At 30.9% G+C, this 13,005-nt stretch overlaps 1 protein-coding gene across 4 annotated transcripts in view; it reads right to left on the bottom strand.

The window, feature by feature from the left end:
* LOC114332946 (microtubule-associated protein RP/EB family member 1) overlaps positions 1–7,040 on the bottom strand; it is a 66,656-nt gene extending 59,616 nt beyond the window's left edge. The window contains exons 1-2 of one of the 4 annotated variants that reach the window (XM_028282751.2): positions 6,874–6,992; positions 5,774–6,040 (exon numbers count right to left, since the gene is read on the bottom strand). The gene's annotated coding sequence lies outside the window, so the exon portion shown is untranslated. Of the gene's footprint in view, positions 1–5,437; positions 5,608–5,773; positions 6,041–6,873 lie in introns of those variants that run through there. The other 3 variants (XM_028282752.2, XM_028282750.2, XM_050648461.1) reach the window with 3 other exon arrangements.
* Positions 7,041–13,005: the final 5,965 nt, after the last annotated feature.

Below are 13,005 nucleotides of genomic sequence, written 5' to 3'. Positions count from 1 at the left end.
CACCACATTAAATTTTTTTTTTTGCCTTTAGGCTCCACTTTCAGAATCTTAATTTTAGTGTGAATTATATTTAACTCACAGAACACCTGGTCCAAACAGGGTGTGAATTAAATACAAGTCATGTGGCGTTTAATTTGTTAAAGTAAATCTCAGGGACACCACTCAACACGAAATCAAAAGAGGAAAAAACTGTTTTTATCGTGACTTAAGTAGACTTTCTAGCAGAGAACCTAAAACAATCAACCTTATCTTGTATGACTGAGATGCATTAGATCGCAGGTACAAACACTTTTGAAGACTACGTTCCTCTTCCTCCTCTAGCACACTACAACCCCCTCCCGACACTTCCCTTTGTATTGGCCACTCTTCTCCAATTCCAAATTCCCATAAGCCTTAGATCATTCTCCAAACTCTCTAATGCCTTTTAGGTCAACCCTGTGATTTATTTTTGGCCCATCTACATTCAGTGATATTTTTTGTGTTTCTTTCATTGCTTATTCGAAGGAAGTGGCTAAGCTAAAGAATTCTATGAGATCTAAGAAATCTTACTAGGTATATCAAGTTCAAAGTTAATGAAGATTCTGTAGCCCTCAAACTGCTCCTAGACAGGCCGAAAAATTTTCCTTGACACTTTTCAGGACATCTTGGTCTATCTTCAACATGAAACCTAAATGAGCTTTATTAGTTTTTTGTACAATTGCATTTTCGAATTATGTCTTAGTATTCTAGAAGTTAGCAGTTTTTTATTTGCATACTAATATGCATTGTTTCCTTTTGCTTATTCTGTTCTTTATTTCCGCACTTACATCATTACTTTCAGTTATTGAGATACTCTAGAAAAACTCTACATACAAAACACTACATTTTCAAACCTGTGAATACCTATTCAGGAGAAATTTCTATTGTTTTTATCTTTAGTAATTTTATAGTGATTTATCTTCAATCCTACACCTTGTATTGCTTTCTCAAGAAATTCGAAAGTCTTCTTGAATGTTGTCTCATTACTACTAAAAATCACATTATTCACATATGCAGCTATTTGTGTGCTCTTACAGGTGCATGACATCTTTTGACTCCATCAGCATGTGCACATAAATTACTTTAGTATTGGGACCGTGCAAGTTCGGCAAAGCGACCTCTATTTCTACACTCTGTACTTTTATTCGCACTTTTAACTATATTGGCCAATTATATTAGTCCTGGTTGCTGGATAATTGTCAAGGCCATAGTCCAAAAAAATAATAAGAAGAAAAAATAAGATGCAGGTTATGTTATGCAAATGTAAACAATTGTATGTAGTAAATAAAATTAGTTATTAAAATGCAGTACTGCAAGCAAAATACAATTAATTAAATTTACCTTTATATAATAATTGCATATCATGTCAATATTGTGGAGCAATATATAATTTTTCTGCTTCAATGACAGAAGGTATGAAATATACGTCAATTTGACAATTTCAATTAACAATATGAAGTATTTAAGATAGTTGCAATATTTCTCCGCAACTCGCGCACAGTCATTTCTTGTTTCCCTTCCAAGTACTTGCACACCGCGAATTACGTCTGCTTCAAGCAAATAATGTCTTTCAAGTCATTCATATGGAAAGTGTTAAACAATAGCACTGAGATGTCCATATATGGGATGGAAAGACTATTTATCTACTGACTAATGTCTGTCCCACCTTGACTTTACAGTACACGAACATACGGCAATACAATCCTTATGGGAGTTTTTAGAACAGCGATGCCGATTTTCTTCAAAAGGATTTTCAATCGGACATTACCAAGGTCCTAAAAATGTAGGTCCCTAAAAATGTTAAATTAAAACTAACCCGTTACAGTCAAGTAAAACAATATTTTTCATTGTTTTTTTTGTAAGTCATAGTCATTTTCGAAAAGTAATCAGCAATTTTATAATCGATATGCATAATAACTTTTTGTGGTTAAGAATGTTAGAATATTCAACATTAAAAGTGGATGTTGTTCTATGGTTGTTAATTTATGTATTGACAGTCAAGTTTAAGTAAAGTTTTATATTGTCCTACCAGGTCCTACAGTTGGGAATAAATAAAGTATAATTGTTGATGGTCAGTTCACCTAAATTAAATTATAACAAAGAATATTAAATAAGCTTAAAATTATTACTGATAACATTGTATTGAGTAACTCATTGCTTATTTGGAAAATTTGGATCATAATTGTTATTCTTAATGACCGATTTCCAAGATGAAATTAAGTAATTTTAATGTGTTTACACCCTACGACAGTGGCAGTGAAAGTGAGGAAGACGGGATTATAGAAAGAAGCTAAAATATATAGTTTAAATGTATTTTAATTATTCCTGTAGATACCTACGTATTTATTAAGGTTTAACATATTTATTTATGCGCTTAAATACATGTTTTTATACAAAATTATTTTTAATTTGTTCACATAAAGGTATTTTTCAAAAAAAAATGTTATAGAACCCCTGACAGCCACAAAATGTCAATAATATTAATTCCTAAGTTATTTATAGTTTTTATACAGGGTGAGTCATGAGGAACTGTACATACTCCTACCTCGTATAGAGGCCCCTATGGGGAATAACAAATGACCATTAAAAAGTGTCTGCTCCCATTGTTTAATAATATACATGGTGAGTTTCGCATTTTGACAGAAATTTGTATTCGTCATAATTTTTGAACGGTCAGATCTATGTGTCTCTTATTTTGGTCAATCGTTACACTATTGCCACCTAATCAACTGATTTATTCAAACTAGAAAAAAATCAGGTCCGGCTTTAAAAAAATTAGTTCGTTTGGGTCTTAAAAAAAATTTCACCCTGTATAAGCTTTTTGAAAACTCTAATATGAATTTTACAAATTAGACAAATAGACAATTAAAATAACATATTTATTTTTTTCCGCACACGATTGCTTAATTTTTTATAAAAAAATCAAATTTGATTGTGAATTAAAAGTTTGGTAAAGTGAACCATAGAGTTAACAAAATTAACTTTTATTACCAAAATTAATTTTTTTTGAACAAATATTTAATTTATGTTACCACCAATCAACTGATTTATTCAAAAAAGAAAAAAGTCAGGCCCGGATTTAAAAAATAAGTTCGTTTTGGTCTTAGAAAAAATTTCACCCTGTATACGCTTTTTGAAAACTCTAATATGATTTTTACAAATTAGACAAATAGGCAATTAAAATGGCATATTTATTTTTTTCCCCACACGATTACTTAATTTTTTATAAAAAAAAATCAAATTTGACTATGAATAATTAAAAGTTTGGTAAAGAGAACCATAGATTTAAAAAAAATAACTTTTATTACAAAAATGAATTTTTTTTGAACAAATATTTAATTTATGTTATCACCCAATCAACTGATTTATTCAAACTAGAAAAAAATCAGGCTCGGATTTAAATAATTAGTTTGTTTGGGCCTTAGAAAAAATTTCACCTTGTATACGTTTTTTCAAAACTCTAATATGAATTTTACAAATAAGACAAATAGGCAATTAAAATGGCATATTTATTTTTTCCCCGCACGATTACTTATTTTTTTATTAAAAAATCAAATTTGACTATGCATAAAAAGTTTGGCAAAGTTTTTGCATAGATTTAAAAAAATTAACTTTTTTTACAAAAACAACGTTTTTCTTAAAATTAAAAGTTTTACCATTTTTTTTTCTATAACACGTCTAGATCTAAAACTTCCCATAACACTTCTTTTGGACTCTATAGTTTAATATAGACGTGATCAAATTGATAAATTTTAAATTTTTCCACCTAATTTTTGCGATTTACAAGTTTGCAACTTTTACAAGAAGAAGACTGAAAGTCTACAACAATTTTCATAGTCTTCACAATGGTAAGATGTATGTGCTGTAAAAATTTCAGAAAAAAAATATTAAAATGGAACAGAGTTGTAGCGAGTTAAACCGTGAGTTCATTTTTTTTTCATTTTTAGGTTAAAATTCCGATTTTGACAAATTTGATTTTTTAATAAAAAATTAACAAATCGTGTGGGGAAAAAATAAATATGCCATTTTAATTGCCCATTTGTCTTATTTGTAAAATTCATATTAGAGTTTTCAAAAAGTGTATACAGGGTGAAATTTTTTCTAAGACCAAAACGAACTAATTTTTTAAATCCGGACCTGATTTTTCTCTAGTTTGAATAAATCAGTTGATTGGATGGTAACGTAAATTACTTATTTGTGCAAAAAAAAAAATTTTGTAATAAATGTTATTTTTTTAAAATCTATGGTTCACTTTACCAAACTTTTAATTCATAGTGAAATTTGATTTTTTTATAAAAAATTAAGTAATCGTGTGGGGAAAAAAATAAATATGCCATTTTAATTGCCTATTTGTCTAATTTGTAAAATTCATATTACAGTTTTCAAAAAGCGTATACAGGGTGAAACTTTTTCTAAGACCCAAACGAACTAATTTTTTTAAAGCCGAACCTGATTTTTTTCTAATTTGAATAAATTAGTTGATTAGGTGGTAATAGTGTAACGATTGGCCAAAATAAGAGACACATCGATCTGACCGTTCAAAAATTATGACGAATACAAATTTCTGTCAAAATGCGAAACTCGCCCTGTATATTATTAAACAATGAGAGCAGACACTTTTTAATGGTCATTTGTTATTCCCCATAGGAGCCGCTATACGAGGTAGGAGTATGTACAGTTCCTCATGACTCACCCTGTATAGAAAAAAGTATGTTTGTTTAAAACCTGTTTCTGATAAAATTTTGCATCACTGTTGGTCATAAAAACCTGTACTGTAAAGTCAAGGTGGGACGCACAATAGAACATATCTTATATGTTTTTTATTGTTTTGCATATCGACAGTTAAATGTCAAAATGTCAAAAAGTCAAAATTAGTAATTTTTAGGTTTATGAGGGTTTGGGTTGAAAATAATGTTCTGACTGTTCTGGCGAAACACCAGATTCATGAAAAGTATGTTTTGGCATGTTTTTTTTCAAAGTAATGATCAAATAAAAATACTAATAAATAAAGAATATGTACTAAGCATCAAAGTTTTTTCTCTAAAAAAGTTGGAAATTTTTAGTTGTGAGATTTTGATTTTAACCGACAATACAATACATTTTTTTTAAGAAAAATGAGCAGAAGTTTAAAAGTAACAAAAAAAACGGAATCTTAAAAAAATTATATTTCAACTGAAATTGTGGTTGTTTAATCTCAAACATTCAATTTTCATATTCGATATTAAACAATATTTTTATCATCCCATATATCACACTAACGAAATTTGTTATTGTATAATTACATGTGAGGGCTTCTAATTTAGTTCACTAATTGCAAATTGTAAACAATATTTTTGGACAATTGCAAATTAATTTGATGACTAATCAATATGTGCATTAGAATCATTCGTTCGAGTCAGTTCAACCAGTCCAGATGTACCTTTAGCATTCCTTCGATTCACTTCAAACAATCAACATGTAGCATCATCAATGATTATCAATTCAACCGTCAAACGAATCGGACAGTAAAGCAGCGTCATTAAGTAGACATTTAAGGTCTCCCGGGTACAGAGTATAGTTAGAGAAATAAAGCTTCAATTAATATCACCATGCCCCTAAAAAATAGCTTCCAATCAAAATAATTAAAATAAATAATGAAGAAAACTAATTTACCCCAATATACTTTTTAATTAAAAAATATCAAGTAAAAGTATTTTTTAAAAATTACAATTATTTTTCTTGTTTTTTTTTTAATGAATGCCAATACAAAACATACCTGAAGATTTAATGCTTTCTGGTGATAAAAGCCCTTATTATGCAATGTATCTACAGAAAACTAATGAGAAAAAAAAATGGCAATAATTGTTCAGTTGTAACCATAATCCAGTTAGTTTGCAAAGAAAAGCAACATTTTGGGTATTACACGAAACTTCTTAACACGTTGAACGCCGCAATGTATATAATATTACGGCTCTTTAGGCCGACTTAACCATGGTCCATACAGTATAGCAGTCACTGCGAAGCAAGTGTGATTCGCCCGGCCCTGTAAATAAAATAAGCGTGAATCGTATATGATTCGCGTGGCGTTCAACGTGTTAACACATTGCACAGATATTTTGCCAGGGGCCACGTCGCTAATTTTTGATATACAAATATGACTATATGACTAACTTTCATGGCCGTGGATATCAATGGCCCCTGAGAGTAGAATCCTGATTAAAGCGTGGCATGTAATGTGTTAAACAAACTGAAAATTGTGAATTCAATGTAAGGATTAGAGAAAGGTAGAATGGGCCCAGCAAACTCTTTGAATGAAATAAACTGTCAAGTAGGTTCAGTTTAAAAGGGTAAGGTGTATTTAGTGTATATTTTTCACTCTTGTCAGATCAGGACTATTGATAAAAAGTAAATATTTACAGCAATTCATATTTATAACCATAGCATATTCTGTAAATTAAGTCTGGGTGTGGTAACCTACAAAATTCACTTATAAATATATAAGCATATTATTATAATGAATGATCATTTGCTTAAAGGATACATTAATTTGTATCACCTTCTGCCTAGCAAAAGATAAAATGCAATCCATACCGGTTTTTCAAAGATGTCCCGTTATCAAAAATATTCGGTTAACCAACGCGGCGATTCTATAAATAAATCACCTCTTTTAAAAATGAAATACACTAAATTAAAAACTGAAGATTACAGGCAGTTACAATTATTTGATGAATTACGCCCCACAATTGCATACAGTTTTTCCTTATAATTCGTGTCACAATTTGCCGAAAATGTCACTCAGATATTGCTCAAATATAAAATATACAGAATTAACACATTTTAGCAAGAATTATCTACTTTAAAAAAATAAGTAATTACCTTTTAAATAAATTTCAATTGTTTAAACAGGATATTTTGAAAACAATTTTATCCTCTAATTACTTTTCCGGCCTGTCGGCCATTCAATTCAACACCAAGAATTTTATCATAGAATTTTACAAGGTGACAACATTAAAACTTATTTGACAGACTCGAGAGCGCCTAAAATAAACAATCTGTGATGTAATCACTTAATTCACAGAAAATAATGTATGTAATAAAAATAATTACAATATAGAAATTATTAAAAATTTCAACATTATTAATTTTTAAATATATTCATTTACGGACAAATCTACTTTTAAAAATACGAAAAATACAATTTTCACCGGTTAAATGACGTTTTACCACAGAACAAAAAATATTATTTTATTCTGTATTCTGTGGTATTGATCATAAAACAACAAAGCAATTTTTAAAAGTTAGAAAAGTTACTAAAGTCACCAGATTCTTCTTTTTTATAACGATTTTCCTTTTAATGTCTAAATACGTCAGAAGTTTTAGCCACGCAAAGCCCAATGGTCTGGCGAGTTGTGTGTGTGTGTGTGAGAGATCCTGGCATCAGACAAAATCTATTTGCCACAAAACATGTAAATTCTTAATTACATTAAATGATTTCATATTGTCTATTTTTAAACTATACCGCTATTTTTGAATTTCTGATAAAATTAATGATGGAATCTAGTACAGCTTTATCTGAGGAAGAAAGGAGAGCTGTAATATTTAGTGGCAATGGACACTCGTGATAAATTAGTTCTTGATACAGAATTGAAGAAGATTGAGAGTTCAGAGAACATTCTAGAAATATATGATTTAGATCACCAATGGATATATTGTCACAACTACAGACAGGGGAGTTAAGTATTCCAATTTTATATAAGTGAGATGGAAAGCGAGCATGGTTCAATTTTAAACGAGTCAATACTGATATGTGTGCTCTATTATAATTAAAGGTGAAATGAGGAATGTTTTTTGGAAGTGTAGGGTGAATTCTGAAATAATGGTTTGTAGATTTACTTGCAATTCTTTTGTAATCAGTTTCCCATTTCCTTCTGATATTAGGCTTGAGAGCATTATTCAAATCTTTTAAATTAAATACTTTGTCAATATGGTGGCAACTGTGACTACTTTTTGCGGCTATATCCGCAATTTCATTACCTTCGACTCCGCAATGTCCTTTCGTCCAAATAAACGAAACAGTTACATTATTTTGTTTAAGATCCATAATTAATTTTTTAATGTTCAAAATTAAGGCATTTCGGAATTGGTTTATTGGGTGACCGCTAATAGCTTGTAATGCTGATTTTGAGTCTGAAATTATTGCCACATTCGTGCATGTTTGAGTTGCACACCATTTTAGTGCCTTTTCAATAGCAAAGGACTCGGCGGTAAAAATAGAACAATAATTTGAGATTCTGTACTTTTCAATATGATTTATGTTTGAAACAAAAAATGCCGAACCTGTATTTAGCTCCGTTTTTGACCCATCTGTATATATTTTAGTTAAGTTCGACCCGAGACCATTCACAATGGATTTTATCATGGCTTGGTTTAAGATATTACAATCTGAATACCGAGGGAATATGGTGATAGGTTTGTCAATTATAGAATCGAAACTGTGTGCATACAATAGTATTTTATTAAGTTTAACAATATCATTTTGAAATAAGTTTGTATCAATAAATGCATCTGCCAAAGGAGGAGAGTTTTTCTTTTTCCAATAATGATTTGTCAAATTGTCAATTACAAGAAATTAATTTTTGCGATCAAATCACTGTTGTAACATCTATATTTTAATAAACTTTTATTTGCTAAAAACTGTCTTCGAAAACTAAGAGGAAGTTCTTGAGACTCTGCCAGAATGGCATGATTTGGTGAAGATGCCATGGCTCCCAAACATATTTTCAGAGCTCTATAATGTATTCGATCAAGAGTAAGTTGGTTCGTATTGGAGGTAGAACCATAGAGAGTACACCCATAATCCAAAATCGAGCGAATATAAGACTTGTAGAACATTAAGGAAATTTGTTGATCCGCGCCCCAGCTCTGTTTAGAGAGGAAGCGCAGAAGATTAATTCCCTTTTCACATCTTTGTTTGACATACTTAATGTGACTGGTCCATAGAAGTTTACTATCTATAATTATACCTAAATATTTATATTCTTTTACGATAGGAATAGTGTATTTACCTATAGAGAAATTATCGACTAACTGATATCTGTGCCTTGTGAAGCACATCACAGCTGTCTTTTCTGGTGAAACACTAAAACCCATATCGTCGAACCAGTTTTGTAACCTGTCAAAAGTACGTCTTAAGTCTATCATGCAGCGATCGTAGGTATTATGGGTGACATAAATGCATAAATCGTCCGCGTATTGAATAATTTATGTCATCGCTCATCAAATCATGCAAGTCTGCAGTGTATAAGTTAAACAAAAGGGGACTTAAAATAGAGCCTTGTGGAAGCCCGTTGTAAAGTACTCTTGGACCATGTAAAACGTTATGACTATCTCGCAAAAATATTTTTCTATTAGCAAACAAATTTAAAATATTTATAGAGACTCTTTTATTGATACCAAACGTTACCATTTTTGAATATAATATTTCCAAATCTACCACATCATAAGCCCCTTTAATGTCCACAAAAAGACACAACATGTAATTATTTTTTGATAGACACAATTGAGCATCTGTAACTAAATGGGAGATTGCATCAATTGTACCTATACCTCTACGAAATCCATACTGATTTTTTGGTAAAGTTGATCTGTTTTCGACAAAATGTTCGAGTCTAAATTTTATAAGCCTTTCGAAAGTTTTTGTAATACACGATAACAATGAAATAGGTCGGTACGACGAAGGTAAGTCAGGTGGTTTCTTAGGTTTCGCTAGAAGACACACAATTATATTTTTAAGACTATCTGAATACTTTTGTTTCAACCACCAATCATTAAAAATTTCTAATAGAAAAAGTTTACCACTTTCAGGCAATTTATTTATTATCGTATAAGTGAACCCGTCAAGTCCAGGTGCAGTATTTTTTGATTTTTTTAAGGCTAATTCTAATTCCGAAAAGCTAAATTTTTTTGAAAGGGTGTCTGAGTCTTGCTGGAAGTGAAATGGATTAATGTTGTCGTTAAAAATTGGACCTGCAGCAGATGAAGGAGCCAATGTATCAAGAACTTTTCGAATAAGGCTTTCGTCTAATTGTAGTTTTCTTTTTTGATGGTGTTTATTGCAAATAGATCTTACAGTGTTCCATATCTCAGTCAGAGGAGTGCTTTTATTTAGTTTATTCAAAAACATTTTCCAACTGTTTTTTTGTTTAAGTTTAAACGTACGTTTGACATTAGCAGAAATGTTTTGATATTGTAGATAATTGATAAAATTACCTTGTTTTTTAAACTCGCTGAGAGCTTCTTTTCGTTTTTTAACAATCTCAGAACATTCCTCATCCCACCAATAAGGTCTTGGTACAGAAGGTGTGAAAGATTTCTTAATAGGCATAGATTTCGATGCTGCGATTGTGATTGCATTGAGGAAAAATTCGATTTTGTCTACAGAATTTGAATTCCTATCTAAATTATTGAGCTCACTAATTTCTAATTCAAAAATATTTCCAAAAACAGACCAGTCAGCACGAGAGTCATTCCATTTTGTTGATGGGTTGATGACAAAGGAGGAGGGATTGATTTGAATTTCTATATTGATTGGGTAGTGATCTGCACCTAATGAATCTGAATCTACTGACCAAGCTATACGGTCGGCTAAGAAGGGAGATGTTAGAGTTAAGTCAACGGCTGAATGATTACTAGTTGTGGATATTCTTGTTGGTGTTCCGTCATTCAATGTAATTATTTCACAATAATTCATGGCCTCCACTAATATTCTACCATTTCTGTCGTCTGCAATTGGCCCCCACATGCCGTGGTGAGCATTAAAATCTCCCAGAAAAATAGTTTTTGCAATATTAAACTGAAGGAATAGGTTGATCCAGTCATTTATTTCTATTCTAACATCTGATGATCTATAGATTGATACTAATGAGAGATTAATTTTGTTCAAAAAAACTGCGCATGCTTCTATACTGTCATCGAAATTATTATTAATTTCGGATTCTTGGTAGGTAATCTATTCCCTGTCTGATGAAAACACCTACGCCACCGTAACCATCTTCACGACATTTATTGATAAAGTTATATCCTTTAAGTCTAAAATGATGACCGGATGTGAGCCATATTTCTGATAGAACTATTATATCTGTATGGTAGTTGTTAATATGATGCATAAGACTGCCTTTGCTACTATAAATGGATCTACAATTCCATTGTAATATGGTTAGTTTTTCTGTAATATTTTTAATAGCCATTTTCACTATCTGTGAGAATGGATTCTAAATTATCTTCATTATTATCGAATATTGTAATGATATTGTCCCTGATCTTATTTAATTCAAATTTTCCTTGATTATTAATTATATTTGTAATTAATGAATATATCTGTGAGATAAGTTTATCTCGACAAAACATGAAATTATTCTGTTGTGGAGCGGGTGTATATGGGGGAAGAGAAATTTGTCTTTTTTGATGGGAATTTTCTAAATCTGAATTACTAGTGCTTGGAGTCTGAGAAGAAGTCTCAGTTCTTCGCCTTTTAATTGTTTTTGATTCTAATGCCGTTGAATTTGATTTTGGTTTATTTAAAGGAGCATAATAAATTGTTTTGTTTGCTGGTGCTAAATCGGGAAAGTTTTCAAGATTATTTAATATATCAAACCTATTGTTGGTATTAATTTTGGCATAAGCTGGATTGTTAATCGATAATTCGGCATCCTTAAAACTTTTATTTTCGAAAGCCATTACTTTTTTTATGTCTTGTTGTTTTTTATACATTGGGCAGTCTCTTGAAATTGAAGGATGATCAGAAGATTTACAGTGAACACACATTTGCAACTCGGAATTACATTCAGCGGAAGAATGCTCATTTGCACATCGAGAACAACGTGATTTGCCTTTACATTGAACGATATTGTGACCGTAACGTAAACATTTTACACATTGAACAACGGGATGGATGTATGGTTCTACAGGAAAATTAACCATATTTATATTAATAAAGGACGGAATTTTATTACCTTTAAAATTTATTACTACCAATTGTCTATTGACAAATTCTTCTTTTTTGGTTTCAGCGTTTATAATTTTTCGTTTCATTCTTCTCACTTCCGCCACTGGAACTATGGAATTAATTGCTTTTTTCAAGTATTCTTCAGTAAAAAAGGTATCAACGCCGCGTATTATGCCTCGTTTATGCGTGAAAAATTTTGGAATATAAGCAATCAACTTATTTTTTGTTAATATTTCGTGATTAATTAATAAATTAGCGATTTTGTATGTTCTAAAAATTACCTTAACACGTTTTAAACCTACAGAATGAATATCAATAACATCATTTCTAAATTCAATTACTTGTTGTAAATAAAAGCCAATTCTGACAGGAAAAAGACGACTAAGATTCTTATCGGTATGTTCCAAAAATACCTGATACGGACCTGCATCCGTCGGTTGATATTTATTATCAAAGTCATATTTTTCGAAATTTGAGAATACTGTATCCATTGAAGAAACATTAATTTGACTATCATTATTATTCATTTGATTATTATTATTTAAATTAACCGAGGGCGGGCCAGGACCGCCCCCGTTACCTGACATTTTCTGTAAAACAAAGCTGTCTTCTAGTTTTCCACAAAGTACCACAAAACAGAAACTATTGATAACACTCTGCACGTGGAAACAAGGCCGGAATGTACCAAAACACTGCCAAAATTAATAATTCTTTGGGACGAACTCCAAAAAACGAACACGACTTTGACAGTTATTTTGACGTTTGTCTGGCGAGTTAATTGACTTAATAATTGATAATAAATATTAACATTAAGAGGCTACAGTAGCGATCAACAGGTAGCAACAAACGCGCTCCAAGATTGCGGCTCTAATTTTGAATATTTTGTCGAGATATTTGGCACACATATCACATATTCGTAATATAATAAAGAATGGCGGTACACAGCCCAATTTCAGAAATATGTTAGTACGTGGAAATTACTCTATAACTAAATAAAATATTGA

Source organism: Diabrotica virgifera, chromosome 4 (assembly GCF_917563875.1).
Source record: "Diabrotica virgifera virgifera chromosome 4, PGI_DIABVI_V3a".
Lineage (NCBI taxonomy): Eukaryota > Metazoa > Arthropoda > Insecta > Coleoptera > Chrysomelidae > Diabrotica > Diabrotica virgifera.
This window is presented reverse-complemented; position numbering and strand designations above follow the sequence as displayed.